Source organism: Triticum aestivum, chromosome 6D (assembly GCF_018294505.1).
Source record: "Triticum aestivum cultivar Chinese Spring chromosome 6D, IWGSC CS RefSeq v2.1, whole genome shotgun sequence".
NCBI classification, from domain to species: Eukaryota; Viridiplantae; Streptophyta; class Magnoliopsida; order Poales; family Poaceae; genus Triticum; species Triticum aestivum.
This window is the reverse complement of record NC_057811.1, coordinates 427115976-427131861: the sequence shown is the minus strand read 5'-3', so window position 1 is coordinate 427131861 and position 15886 is coordinate 427115976.

The window sequence follows — 15886 nt, the reverse complement described above, 5'->3', positions numbered from 1 at the left end:
TCCCTGTATGCGGACGATGCAGTCATCTTTGTTGGTTTTGTCAAGGAGGATACCTAGTTCTTGGCATCCACGCTCGACTCATTTGGTGAAGTTACCGGTTTGGTCACCAACTATAACAAAAGTCATGTGGCTCCCATCCGTTGTGCCAACATCTATTTGGACGACATTCTTCAGGCCTTCCTGGCGGTCCGGGCCACCTTTCCCATGAGATATCTTGGCTTACCGCTCTCAGTTACAAGACTAAAACGCATCCACTTCCAATACATAGAAGATAAGGTGGCTAGCAAGCTCCCGCCCTGGTCGGCCATACATGTGGCTACCCCGGGGCGCATCGTCCTGGTCAAGGCCATCCTTACGACGATTGTGATATATCACCTCACCCCGCTGGACCTACCTGTTGAAGTGAGGAAAAAGATTGATAGTCTCAGACGCGCCTATCTCTGGGCAGGATGTGATAAGGTGACGGGAGGCAAGTGCAAGGTGAATTGGGATCTAGTTTGCAAGCCCAAGGTTCATGGGGGTCTAGGTTTGCTCACCTGGAGAAATTCTCTACGCCTCCATTGGTTGTGGTTCGAGTGAGCGGACACACCAAAACCTTGGGCTCGGATGGGAACGCCTTGCTCTGACAAGGATAAAGATCTCTTTGCGGCAGCCACGACCGTGACCATTGGTGATGGCAACAAAGCTAATTTCTGGGAACCCTCTTGGCTGAATGGTTTTTGGCCCAAAGACGGCGCGCCTAAAATCTTTGATATTTCAAAAAGGAAGAACTGTGCGGTTAGCAAGTCATTGGACAACAATTTTTGGATGCACCAGATTAACACCACACAAGGCCTCACCTTGACACACTTGAGGAGTTCAGCAACCTCTGGGAGATGGTTGCCAGTGTCACTCTAAGCCAAGATAGATAAGACACTATTTCTTGGAAATTCACAACCAGCAGAGAGTACACGACATCTATCGGTGTCAAAACCGGCGGATCTCAGGTAGGGGGTCCCGAACTGTGCATCTAAGATCGATGGTAACAGGAGACAAGGGACACAATGTTTACCCAGGTTCGGGCCCTCTCTGTGGAGGTAATACCCTATTTACTGCTTGATTGATCTTGATGAATATGAGTATTACAAGAGTTGATCTACCACGAGATCGTAATGGCTAAAACCCTAGAAGTCTAGCCTGTATGACAATGGTTATGATGATAGGCCTCTACGGACCTAGCCCTCCGGTTTATATAGACACTGGAGGGGACTAGGGTTACATAAGGTCGGTTACAGAGAAAGGAATCTTCATATTTGGACGCCAAGCTTGCCTTCCACGCCAAGGAGAGTCCCATCCGGACACGGGAGAGAGTCTTCGGTCTTCGTATCTTCACAGCCCATCAGTCCGGCCCATGTCTAACAGGACGGACGCCCGAGGACCCCCTAGTCCAGGACTCCCTCAGTAGCCCCTGAACCAGGCTTCAATGATGAGGTGTCCGGCGCGCAGATTATCTTCGGCAATGCAAAGCGGGTTCCTTCTCCGAATACTCCAACACAGTCTTCGGACGCAACGAACATGTCCGGCTCTACAAAACAAATTCCACACACCACCGCAGGGAGTATAATATTCCACGAGTCCAATCCGCTGACAGATTTTGGTAATGCGACACCATGTCATCACCCGGTCATTATTTGGAACCGTTTTTCGGCCTGCCGCTTCGAGATGTGGTCTCATTGGCACGTCTTGTCAAAGCAGAGATCGTGTCCCCTTATTGCGGGATTTCATTGTGGCGGCTTGGAGCATCTGGAAGGAGAGGAATAATCACCATCTCCGAGCTATAGCACCCTCACTCCAGTCTTGGCTTGGGAGATTTAAGAGAGACTTTGGGCTTCTACAACACAGGGTTAAAGAGGCACATAAGCCTTTAGTTCTTAATTTTGTAAACTCTCTTTCATAGCTCTTTAAATTAGTTTTCTTCTCTTGCCACAAAGTGGCTGAGACCTACTCCATGTAAATATCCATTTGTATAGTCACCCATATTTATTAATATATTAACACAGTAGGAGTCTTTCCTACTGTTCACGGTCAAAAAAAAATACAGGCATGGGTAATCCAACCGTGCCGTTTGCACAACCCTTGGGAACAGGCGAGTTTTAAGGCGAGTGGGGAGGTGCTTGATATTCACTGCCTTTATAAGGAGATAAGGATTCCCTTCTTTCACCCACGCCTTCTCTCTATCCCTGTCCTCCCATTCTTGAGCTCCAGCGCTCAAGTCCTCGTCTTTTCCACTGCAAGAAAGCACTCGACCATGTCTGGATCCAGAGCACAGGGCAAGTGGATGGACTCCTCCGTCAAGGAGAAGGACACCACTGAGCTTCGGGAGGCTGGGTATCTGGCGAAAGAAATCGCCCATCGGCTTCCGACCAGGGAGCAAGTCATCCCCACTCCGAAGCCCAATGAGAGGGTTGTGTTCATCCTCTATTTTGTCCACGGGTTAGGGTTTCCTCTCCACCCTTTCGTGCGTGGACTAATGTTCTATTACGGGCTAGATTTCCATGATCTAGCCCTAAACTCCTTCCTCAACATCTCGGCATTTATTGTCGTGTGCGAGGCCTTCCTCCGCCTTCCTCCCCACTTCGGACTATGGCTCAAGATCTTCAACGTGAAGCCGAAGGTGGTGGATTGCCAACACGCGGAAACTGTGGTTCTATATCACAGAGCCCCGCGGCGCCACCTGGGCCGCGGATCCCGAATTCAAATCCGGAGCTCCACTGCGGCTCACCTCCTGGCTAGAGAAGGGCCTGAATTGGTCTTCGTCGGACGAGCTGACGGCGCTGCAAACGCGCATCCAGAGCATGGTGGACAAGAACATCAAGCTCGTCAATGTGATCCAGGTGATGCTAGTTCACCGGATACTTCCATGCCAAAGCCGGACTTGCCACTTATGCGATCCGGCCAAGCACCAGACCTTGCTACGGTTCTATGGAACCACGCACGAAGATATCTGGAAGGTGCTCTTTGAGGGCAATGAGACGCCGCCGAACATAGACTCAGACCGCGGGCACGATCTTGCCCATCCTGCCAGTGCGGTAAGTCCTCCACATCTCTAGGTGCATCCTCTACTTGTTTGATCAAGGAAGATATCTAAACTTCACCATTTATTTTTCAGGACTGGACGAAGAAGGCGGAGCGGATTCGGTGTCCAGCTCCGCTGCCCAAAGAACCAGTCATCCCGCTCCTGGAGAAAATGCTGGTCCCGGCGCCCTATCAGGCGCCGGAGAAGAAGGCCAAGAAGAAGGCCAAGGGGGTCCGGAGTGGCCCCCGCCGCAAGGGAGCTTCGGACGCGTCGTCCGAAGACAAGACTCACTCCTCAGCCGCCGAAGACGGCGACGAGGAGGAGGAAGAAAGCAACTCTCCTCTTGATGGGGGAAGGAAGAAGAGGGCGGCCTCCACAAATCTGGAGGCGGAGGCGCCCAAGAGGGGAAAGAGCCCCCTCGCGGATAACTCCGCGTGGGACGTAGACAGCAGCCCAGAGCGACGCCCCCGAGAGAAGCCTCTGGCCGCATCGTGAGTACCTAAAAACCCTGACGCATCCCTATATCCGGCCTCTCTACTTCACAGTTTTAATATGTTGAATTATGCAATTGCAGTCCGGCCCACGGCAGCTCCCCGCGGTCCTCATCGGGGGATTCAAAGGCGATGGCCAGCGAGTCGCCACCGACGGCGCACTCTCCCAAGGCCAAGGGCGACGCCGAGGTGCTGCCCCGAAGGGCCTTCCCCGGCCGGGGAGAGGTTTAGGAGGCCGTCAGGGTGGCGCCAGAGGATGGCTCCTCGGCCGCCGGACACATGGGGGAGAAAACCCCCATGGAGACTGGTGATGGGGGCCATATCCAATTCGGCCCCCGGCCGGATACCATCCCGGAGACCTACACGGCTCCGGAGTCAAGCGAGCAGCCTCCTCCGAAGGGAGGAGGTGTGCCCATACCGCCGGTGACGTCTGTCCATCCAGAGGCACCGGATAATCTGCTGGAAGCGCTAAGAGGCGCTTCCATCGTGGAGGAACATTGTATCCTTATGGGTACGATGGTTGAGAGGGTTCAGTCCGTCAAGAATGGACTGACCGAAGCCTGCATCAGCCTGCTAACAGGCTTTGAGGTAAACGACGCATAAAAGAGAGCCATAGTATAGACAGTATCCCCTGAGACACTGTCCGGTGTTCGGAAAGAAAAGCCGGACACAGGATCAAATAATTTTCGCAGGAGACTAACTAAATATGTCGTATGTGCATAAGCAGGCGTCGTTGCTGGCCGCAACCTCTCATGCTGCTGAAGTCTCCGGACTAAAGCAGAGTCTGGAGCGGGCCGAAGAAGAGCTCGACCTTGTGAAAAGGCAGCTGGAGGACAAGCAAGGTATGTGGTGGCTTGCTGTATATTCAAAAAGAATAAATGATGTGTACTGACCGAAGTGCCATGATATTTGTAGGAGCGGCGACCGAGGTCGAGGTCCTTAAGAAGGCGTTGGCCGAAGCAAGGAGAATGCTGCCAAGGAACAGGCCGCTCGTGAGAAGCACGAGGCCAGGCTTGATGAGGTCCAGCAGGAGCTCCAGGATGCCGTGAAGAAGTGCGAGTGCTTGGAACGCGATGTTTCGGCTCGAGAGACCGAACTCGCCAAGGCTCGCCAAAGCGCACAAGAGGCCCGAGCCGAAGCCCAAAGCGCCCTCCAGGAGATCCAGCGGGCCAAGAAAATTGCCGCGGGTAAGGCTTTTATTATGCTAAGCAAGTATGTGAAGAAGAGGTATCTCTTACTGACCCGGATTTGGAGTTCTCCAGGGGCGTTTGCGGATCTCCGCGCAGTGTTTCTGACACTGTGGAATTCTTCCGAGACGAAGAGGGGAGCTCGACAGAGAAGTTGTTCTGGTCGCAATACCTTGCGCCAGAACATCCGGTGCCCTTTAGCGACCAGCTAAAACAGCTGGTCGAGCTGCATAGGGTGGCCGAACTGGCCATGAAGGATTTAATAATCCGGCTGTTGCCTGCCGAAGCTATACCCAGCAGCTACTTCGGGCTCGTGAAGCGGCTGGTCAATGCCTGCCCTCGGCTTGACGCCATCAAGCGGTCGGTCTGTATTGAAGGTGCGCAGATGGCCTTTGCCCGTGTCAAGATGTAGTGGGCGAAGATGAACGTCGTCACGGTCGCAACCGAGGGACCGCCCGCGGGCAAGGAGCACCGCACGCCGGAGAGATATTTTAGCGATGTCCTGGAGGGGTCCCGCATTGTGGCGGAGCAATGTGCGAAGGATGTAATCTTTGAGTGAATGTATTTATATTGCTTCGCCTTGTATGATGAAACAAGTTCGGCTATGTAATATAATGCATGTTTAATATTTTACCTCCTGTGCGGCCGTGTTTATGAAATTTTGAGAGTTGGTCAGTCGTCGGCTTCAGCCCCCACGTGGGTAACACGGGGGTGTTCGGGATGTAATCTAAACACTCTTGATCCAATTGTTTGGTCCTTGAAGGGGGTGTTTAGCGCAACGAATCAGGCAATCAGACTATGTGGCTTTATCACCCTCACTTAGCCATAGGAGTTTGACAATGAAAATTTAAGCGCAGCCCCTAGTATCCCAACTAGGGTACTGTAAACACCTGATCGGGTAAAAGCCGATTCATCACATAATGCGGAAAAAATCACTAAAGATTTGAAAACCTCCGAAGAGCTGACCGGCTCACGCTGCATCATGACAGTCGGTTTTCGGCTTTCTCTACTGAGGTGCTCATCCGGACAAACCAGGACACAATCGCAGTAGTTCTCCCTTTACTACCCTAGCCGATATAGGGAAACATAAGGTAGTAAGCACGGGAGCCGGGCAACCCAACTATTGACCAAAGACATTATTCGGAGCCAATGCAGATAATGCTAAATTCGGGGTGCCGAACTATTATTGTAAAAAGTGTTCGGACTTTGTTGCCGTATTATGGGTCTCAATGAAGCCCCTGGCAGATTAAAGCGTACCAGAGTGTACGTGCGCAACTTTGAGAAGATTACCAAAGAAGGAAAAAAAGGGAGTAGTAAGCTAGTGTCGCAGAAGTTGGGCCGCAAACTGTTTCCATTATAGTTTGATTAATACGTCAAACCGTATTCGTACAGGTGGTGCAATAAGCAACCGGGCTATTTAACATGCCACTACCAAGGGAGAGCTGCGTGCGGGCCCTAAGAACAGGTTGAGTGATCGTTAAAGAGACCACCTAAAGATTCCCTTGTACGCTAGTGCTTCTTGCCATCTTGGTGTATCCGTCCTGTCGAGAGGACCAATGATCGGTCATCGGAAGAAGCCTATAGAAAAGAAACCTGAAACGGATAAAAAAAGAAAAATTGAAAGTATGTGTGTCCAGGAGCGGTCGAGCAGTATTATGGATCACAAGCTAGTTATGCCTCCGTCTATGCCCATGGTATTTTGAGTGCGTAGTTATGTACGCGCGGTACGAATGCCGCCACTTGGCTGGGATGGGGACGGAGGCCAAATTGCTAGTCGAGCTCCTGACGAGCTGGGCTGTCCTGCAGCAGAGTAGTCCGGACTCGTTTGACAGTGTCCGGGAGCTCAGCCGACGAATTGAGGTTCTGCTTGAGAAGTCCGCTCTGTACTTCTGCTGCTAACGCAGCGGTGTGCTCCTCGGTACGGAGGGAGCGTTCCGTGTTTCCATTGGCTGTTATGACGCCGCGTAGTCCGGGCATCTTGATCTTGAGATAAGCGAGTGTGGCACCACATTGAATTGAGCAAATGCGGTTCCTCCCAGCAGTGCATGATAGCCACTGCGAAAGGGGACGATATGGAAGATCAACTCTTCGCTTCAGAAGTTGTCCGGGGATCCGAAGACAACCTCTAGTGTGATTGAGCCCGTACAGCGGGCCTCTACACCTGGTATGACTCCTTTAAAGGTAGTCTTTGTGGGCTTAATTCTTGAGGGATTAATGCCCATTTTGCGCGTTGTATCCTGATAGAGCAGGTTCAGGCTGCTACCACCGTCCATGACGACTCGCGTGAGGTGGAATCCATCAATGATTGGGTCGAGGACCAGTGCGGCTGACCCGCCATGACGGATACTGGTCGGATGGTCCCTGCGATCAAAAGTGATCAGACAGGAAGACCATGGGTTGAATTTTGGGGTGACTGGCTCCATCGCATAGACGTCCCTGAGCGCGCTTGCGTTCCCTCTTGGGGATATGGGTAGCGTATATCATGTTCACCGTTTTAACTTGGGGAGGGAACTTCTTCTGTCCTCCTGTGTTCGGTGGTCGGGGCTCATCGTCATCGTCCTCGCTTTGCGATCCCTTATCCTTGTTTTCGGCATTTAACTTGTCGGCCTGTTTGAAAACCCAACAATGTCTATTGGTGTGGTTGGATGGTTTTTCTGGGGTGCCATGGATCTGGCACGGACGATCGAGTATGCGTTCCAGGCTGAATGAGCCCGAATTGTTCTTTTTGAACGGCTTCCTCCGCTGACCGGACTTAGAGCCACTGAATCCAGCATTGACCGTCGTATCATTGGTGTTGTCACTGTTGTTTCGGCGCTTGTGCCTATTGCGTCGAGGCTTGCCGTTGCTATTTCTAGCTTCGGAGGTGCCAGGTTCGCTTGCATTATTATTGCAACGGGCTAGCCAACTATCTTCGCCCGCACAGAAGCGGGTCATAAGTGTCGTAAGGGCTGCCATGGACTTCGGCTTTTCCTGCCCGAGATGCCGGGCGAGCCATTCATCGCGGATGCTATGCTTAAAGGCTGCTAGGGCTTCGGCATCTGGACAGTCGACGATCTGGTTCTTTTTAGTTAAGAACCTAGTCCAGAATTTCCTGGCTGACTCTCCGGGCTATTGGACTATATGACTTAAGTCATCTGCATCCGGAGGTCGGACATATGTTCCTTGGAAGTTGTCGAGGAAGGCTTCTGCCAAGTCTTCCCAGCTGCCAATGGAGTTTTCGGGCAGACTGTTCAACCAGTACTGAGCTGGTCCTTTGAGTTTTCATGGGAGGTATTTGATGGTGTGGAGATCATCACCGCGGGCCATCTGAATATGGAGAAGAAAATCCTCGATCCATACCGCAGGGTCTGTTGTCCCATCATATGATTCGATGTTTACGGGTTTGAACCCTTCTGGGAATTTGTGATCCATCACCTCGTCAGTGAAGCAAAGGGGGTGTGCGGCGCCTCTGCATCGGGCAACGTCGCGACGTAGCTCGGATGGAGTCCCTCTGCGGTTCTTGGCCCGGGCGTGAGTATGATTGTTGCGTCCGGCTAGATAGCCGTTATTGCGTGTCGGGGCGCGTCCCCGTGATCCATAGACCGATCTGTTCTGACCTGCTCTACTGTCCAAGCCCTGCCGCAGGTCGTAGGTATGTCCCCGAGCTGTTTTATCTCTGCCTTTACAGTGAGGTGGGGCGGGCTGGTATTCGGCTTGAGATGCCGCTTTGTCTCGACCACGTGCTGGTCGGTTAGCCTCATTACACGATGCTGGTACGGGCTCCAGCGCCTCATCATTGAACTGAGGTAGCAATTTACGCTTCGGGTATCTTTTGGCTGGGCGCTTGAGGCCGTATTCCTCGGCTGCCAGGACATCAGTCCATCTATCATTGAGCAGATCTTGATCAGCTTGAAGCTGCTGTTGCTTCTTTTTCAGGCTCCTTGCCGTGGCTATTAGCCGGCGCTTAAAGCGCTCCTGCTCGAGAGGTTCCTCTGGCACGATAAAATCCTCGTTGCCGAGGCTCACCTCCTCCTCGGAGAGCGGAAGATAATTATTGTCCTACGAGTCCTCGTTTATGGCCTGTTGGTCAGGGCTAACTTGCCCATCTTCCCGTTCGTCCTGTTCGGAAGTTGCCTCAACGGGGTCTTCATTGTCTTCGGCACCGTCCGGAGTGTTATCGTCTCCTATGCCGGTGTTGCTGTCTTTGTTGCAGCGTGATTTAGAGTGGCGCCGCTGACGCTGGCGCTTTGGTTGTATCTTAGGAGGCTCATCCTCAACTGTATTTTCCTTGTCAGCGCCGCTGTTATCTTTTGGTGCATCCACCATGTATACGTCATATGAGGAGGTGGCCGTCCATCATCCGGTGAATGGCGGGTTTTGGGCCTCCTCTTCTCCGGCATCGTCGTCCATACCGTCGATGTCTTCGGAGCCGTAATCGAGTGTGTCGGTTAGGTCCTCGACAGTGGCTATGAAGTGGGTGGTGGGTGGGAAACGAAATTCTCCGTCATCAGCCTCCAATTCGAACCGGATATAATTCTATTGTGAGTCCCCCGCTAAGGATAGATTTTTTAATGAGTTTAGCATGTCGCCTAGGGGCGAGTGCCGGAAGATGTCTGCGGAGCTGAATTCGACGATCGATGTCTGATCAAGCTCGACGTATGTGGACACACATGGTTCGGAACCTGTAGCCGGAGTCGAGTCCATGGTTCTGGTGACACAGACGTCACTTGAAGTTAGGTCTGTGTGCGGCTCCAACGCCGCTGAGTCTGCGACTTCCATGGCGGGGTTTAGCTTCCCATCCTCGGATGGCGCGATTTGCTCCGGATCTAAGGCCAGAGCTGTTACAGGTGTTATCTCCTGGGTATGGTCCGATGAAAGATTTACGTCATGTTCATCGTGGTGGCAGGGAGCGGCCGCCGCGGTCTCGAATCCATCGAAGATCAAGTCTCCGCGGATGTCCGCGACGTAGTTCAAGCTTCCAAATCTGACCTGATGGCCAGGGGCGTAGCTTTCGATCTGCTCCAGATGGCCAAGTGAGTTAACCCGCAGTGCGAAGCTGCCGAATACGAAGATCTGTCCGGGGAGGAAGATTTCCCCTTGGACAGCATTGTTGTAGATGATCTAAGGAGCAATCAAACCTTTTGACGGAACTCTCAATGAAAGCACCAATGTCGGTGTCAAAACCGGCGGATCTCGGGTAGGGGGTCCCGAACTGTGCGTCTAAGGTCGATGGTAACAGGAGACAGGGGACACAATGTTTACCCAGGTTTGGGCCCTCTCTATGGAGGTAATACCCTACTTCCTGCTTGATTGATCTTGATGAATGTGAGTATTACAAGAGTTGATCTACCACGAGATCGTAATGGCTAAAACCCTAGTAGTCTAGCCTATATGAGTATGGTTATGATGATTGGCCTCTACGGACCTAGCCCTTCGGTTTATATAGACACTGGAGGGGACTAGGGTTACATAAGGTCGGTTACAGAGAAAGGAATCTTCATATTTGGACGCCAAGTTTGCCTTCCACGCCAAGGAGAGTCCCATCCGGACACAGGAGAGAGTCTTCGATCTTCGTATCTTCACAGCCCATCAGTCCGGCCCATGTCTAACAGGACGGACGCCCGAGGACCCCCTAGTCCAGGACTCCCTCAACATCCTCGGCTTATTTGGCGCAATTTGCGGGACTCACGTTCAGTACCAATACTTCCATGATCTGGAAGATGTGGGCTCCTCCAAAATGCAAGTTCTTTCCTTGGTTAGTTCTCCAGAACTGAGTCTGGACGACCGATCGGTTGTCTCGACGGGGATGGCCCAATTGCAACCTTTGCCCCCTTTGCAAGCAACTTCCAGAGTCTGTTGCCCACCTGCTATTTCAGTGTAGATTCACGAATAGAGTTTGGAACGAGATTACCGTTTGGCTGGGAATCCACGACTGCTCACCAATGACTTGGCGCAATGAAGTTTCGGTTCGAACTTGGTGGCAAAAGGCGGTGAGAAACGCGGATCATAACAGAAAGGCTCTTGCCTCTGTTATGATGCTTGTTTCATGGGAAATATGAAAGGAACAAAATGCCAGAATTTTCGCAACGCTGTGGCTCCGGCCGTAATTTTCGTCACGAGAATTAAAGAGCAGGCCCATCTTTGGACCTTGGCTGGGGCCAAGAATTTGAGTAGTCTTATGTTGCGAGAGTAGTCTTTTCTTTTGGCCGCGTAGCGGCATATGTATAAACCTCCTCTCTTAATTAATGAAAATGGAAAGTCTTTTGCCTGGTTTTAGAAAAAAGCAGTGTACGAGTATTTAGCCAGTGTTGGATCAACCATTGAACTTCTTAAGTTGAAATGCGGGAGGATTAAATTTTCCTGACCATTGCAAAACCGTTCATGAGACGATTGCTGCAACCTCCTCCCATGTTCACGACATCCCAAGGTATGTGTTTCATTATAGACGTTTACGAGGTTCTCGTTCTTAATTGTGTGCAGGGACCGTTAGGGGCCGAGGTTCAGATCGAAACAGCGGATTTGACGTCCGATCTGGAACAACCGACGCCGAAACCACGGATTGGGGGTAGGTTTTGGGTTCTCGCCGATGAGGAAGACGATGAAGTTGATGATCTTCGCAAGGACGATAGCAGGGATGACATGCTGCCGTTGCCGAGGTCCCCGACGTTGGTCCCATGCATAGGGCCATCTGGGCCGGGTATTCCTGCGGTGAGCAGTAAGGGAAGGAAGATCTTCGGGCCGAAGCCGGACGCTCTTTGCAAATCGACGGCGTTGAAGATGAAGCCATGGTCGGGCCCCCTCCCCAAGGTAAGTGCGTTGGCAGCCACGTTATCTGATTTCTTCACACCAGAGGTGTGGACGAAGGTGACCAGAAAGAAGAAAAAAAGAAGAAGGTCCTCTCGGCGATGATGCACCCGGCGGCGGCGGCCGTTGTGTTAGGCGGGATCCAAGCGATACGATTGGAATGTTTGAATCACCTGCTAGGGTTCGATGGCCCTGGAGAAGGGGACTCGGTATTGGGCTCCGTTGGTGCTGGGTATGTGGCCCAGTGCACGACTCAGGAGTCGGGCCCGTCGGGTACAGCCCAGGTCGACGTGCATGTGGCTGCTTCGGATCGGGAGCTGGTCCATGCACGTATCGAGACGGAGACGGAGAGCACTGTGAGTCAGGGTTTTAGGGTTTGCTGGGTAGCTCAACCTGGGTTCCCTAAACTCCGACAGGGGCGCGCGGCAAGGATTGCTTCGAGGGATTCGGTGGCCATGGCAGGTCGCGGGAACGAACCTCCGCCCAAGCCGGCGCCACCGCCCCCAAGGACCACTCCACAGCTCGCGCCGCCACCATAGCAAGCTGCTCATAGGGCCGCCCCGCCGCTGCATGTGGTTGCTACGCTGACACAAAAGGGGGGGCCGGGATCCGGTGCCTCTCGACCCCCTCCACCGGCGATGGTTCGTGCGAGGGAGGTCACGTCAGGCAACTATAGCAGGGCCGTGCATGGAGGCTGGGTCCCGCCCCGAGGCCAATGGGGAGACGATGGTGCTAATGCCTACGAGGAGGGCCAGCATCGGGGCTCGTCGTCGACCGGCGGTGGCCGCGGCTATGCTTGGCAAAGCGATGGTTCTCGAGAGCGTCCGTTCTACATGCATCTTGGCGGCTTCATCGAGGGGGCATCGGGCCCGAACTATAGAGCGCGTGGAGGATTTTGGGGGTTTCGTAGAGGTCGGGGGTGGCAGGCGGCCACCCCAGCACCGTCAAGGCCCTCCCCCGCCTCCGGTAATGATGGACATGGGCAACTCAGTGGTGCCAAGAGAACCAACGGGGGCGGCGGCCGTGGCCAATACCCCGACCTTGACGGGTGAGGCATTAGCGGCAGTGTCCGAGCTAGCTGCGGTTGTGGTCACGGTGGCCGAGCATGTCACTTCGAAGGCACAGGAGAAGGCTAATGCTGCTGACAAGTCCGATGGTGAGAGATTATCCAAGTGTGCTCGCAAGAAAGAGAAGCTGCCATGTTGTCAGTGTGGCGAGCAAGGTCATTTTATTGCAAAATGTACAACGGAACTTTGTGATACTTGCCTAAAGCCTATGCATGAATAGGGAGGATGCCCGATGCTGATAGAGCCGATCCTGAATGTCACGATATATGGGGCATGTTGCACCGAACTGATGTTCTTTGAGTCACCCAGTGCCATCGTTGTACCAGATACGCCGCAGAGTTCAACTACGGGGGTGGTCAAAGTGACAAAGGAAATTTTGTCAGAGGCACATATTGTGAAGAGACTCAATGAAACTGGCTCTAGGTAACTCTCCTTGGGAGCTGATCCGGCTTGAGGATAATTTATATAAGGTAGATTTTCCATCAATAGAGGAGCTGAAGAAGCTTCTTAAGTTTGGAATGTGCCGGGTGCTGGGCAGTGAATGTATTCTTGAGTTTGATGAGTGGAAGCAAACTGAACCAAAGGGTACACCGCTCTCTCGGTTGTGGGTTCGTTTCTTGGGGGCGCCATCTAAGCCTCTTAACGCCGTGTGAGTTGTGGGCAGTCTTGGGTCACTTATCGGGAAGACATAACGATTGAACATGCCATTTACTCGGGCACATGGGTTGGCCAGATTGCTTGTCAGTGTTGTTGATATTGAGTACATTCCTGATGTGGTCAGATGGACACATGTGGGTATGTTGTATAATCTCGAAATCAAGTTAGAGGACACCACAATTTTTGACGAGCTGAATGGAGGGAGTGATGTGGATATGATGGATAAGGACGATGGCTCGGGAAACAAGGAGAAGCATGATGATACTAGTTCACAGGATGGGTCTCACAGGTCGGGTGGGAAAACTTTGCCGTCTGCGCCAGAGAAGGGGGCGACACCACCTGCTTCTACACCCGTTAACACACTGAGGTTTGGCTCTTTTGACCATGAGTCCGCACCTCCTCACCTCTGGAGTGAGCGTGTCGAGCGAGTGGATCCCGCAGAGCTCTTATTGCCACCTCTTGTTCTCGAGGTTTCTTCTGGGGATGCGCCAGGGGTGAATGAGGTGTAGCGGGCACCTATCACAGTGGTGTGCATGGCGGCGCATGTTAGGACCGCCGAGCTCGATGTTGAAGTTGGGGAGATGCGCGGGCAGACGGCCCCTGCTTCCCCTACGGTGTTTGCTCAGGGCATGGCGTCACCTCACAGGATGGCAGGGCCAGTTGCTGGCCTGGCTTGCGGCCCGCGGTGCGCTGGTGTGGGCGCCAAGCCTGGGGAGGGGCGCGGGCATGAGGCCCTCGCTTCTACCTCCCCTGAGGCGCCCCCAGGGAGATATGCCGGTGTAGTGCGGAGTGGGTCAACGGAGCAGGAGGTTCTGCATGCATACTCTCCTCGTTCGACTCCGCGAGGGTCTCCGGCACCCGCCCCATGGAGGCAGGAGTGGCTTCTCTGGTAGGGCTAATGGCAGGCGGCCATAGCCCGATTAGCTCGATGGAGTTTGGTCCACTTGGGAGTTAGGCTGAGGCCTTACCCCGAGCAGGCCTTCGCGGGACGAGATCGTTGCCTTCGGAGGGATCACGGATCCCATGTCTGATGGTCAACGGATGAGCAGCTGTCTCCAGGATCAGCCGGACGTTGATGACCTGTAGCTAGGGCACGCCATGCGGGCGGCCAAGCTTCATGACATTGAGGTCACTACCGGCATGTTAATTAATACCTCCAATTCTATTTTACATTTTTCTAACGAAGAGATAATAAATAATGCAAATCAGTTGGGAGTTTCACTAGGCGGTAATGGAAAAGAAATTGCTAAATCTGCTAATGATATACTTTATCTAGAAGCGGGGTGAGCTTTAGAGACGATTCCAAACTTAGCGGCTATTAAACCATTAAACGATTCGGAAATATATGCATTGGGTGTTAGGGTTCTTGATAGTCTTTGTGCGGATCTTGCCCCCCCCCCCCCACCTACTGAAGAGGAGGACGAGAGTTTTATATCTCTGAAGGGGTCGAATCACGCAGATTCTGAGGCATGCAGGCTCACTGAGCTTGGTTGTATGGATCGAGTTGATGAGCAAAGCAAGCATAAGCGCAAGTGGAACCAGAAGATATATCCGGCCTCGGCTGTGCACAGAAGTGCTAGAATCCGGACTACTAAAAAATTTCATGATGAAATATGAAGGGAATCTTTTGGAATAGCAGGTCTGGCTGACTTGGCTACACGAAGGTTTCTGGTGGATGCTTCTATAGAACACAAGTTAGATTTCATTGCCCTCTCTGAAACTGGTAGAGACAATTTTACCTCTCAGTTTCTTGGCACCTTATCGGGAGGAGTTGGTTTTGATTGGCATTGCTTACCCCCAAGAGGAAGATCATGTGGGATTTTACTTGGGGTGAAGTGCAACACGTTGGAGGTTCGGAATGTCGTCATGGGAGAATTTGTGTTTAAGTTTCGAGTCCGTGCGAAGGTTGACGGTTTCCAATGGGCACTCGTGGCAGTGTATGGAGCCGCACAACCTGAGCTAAAACCAGATTTCTTGGCTGACTTAGTCCATATTTGCGGAAATGAACGGCTCCCAATTCTGGTTGCGGGCGATTTTAACATTATACGACGACGGGAAGAAAAGAATAATGATAACTTTGATGGCAGATGGTCGTTTATGTTTAACACAATTATTGAAAGTATGGATCTCAGGGAGATCGAGCTTTCTGGTAGAAAATTCACTTGGGCCAACACTTTGCCAAATCCAACATACGAGAAGTTGGATCATGTTCTCACTAGCGTGGAATGGGAGCAGAAGTTTCCCTTGGTGACGGTCCAAGCATTGTCGCGCAGGATATCTGACCATACCCCACTGCTGGTTGACTCTGGGGAGGCAACTCATGTGGGAAATAAAAATATCTTCTCTTTTGAATTAGCATGGTTTGAGAGAGAAGGTTTCTTGGATCTAATAGCACAGGAGTGGGCAAAAGATTCAGGAGGGAGATCGAGCACAGAAAGATGACAGAATAAGATTAGGCACTTACGTCAGTTCTTACGCGGTTGGGCCAAACATCTGAGTGGTGTTTATAAGGTTGAAAAGGAAAGGCTCCTTAACCTTATCAGTACCTTAGATTTAAAAGCTGAGCCATCCATTTGAGAAACCAGAGAGCTGGAAACTAAAGTGGAGGCAGAACTGAGACTGAAAGAATTGCTTCGAGAGGAAGAA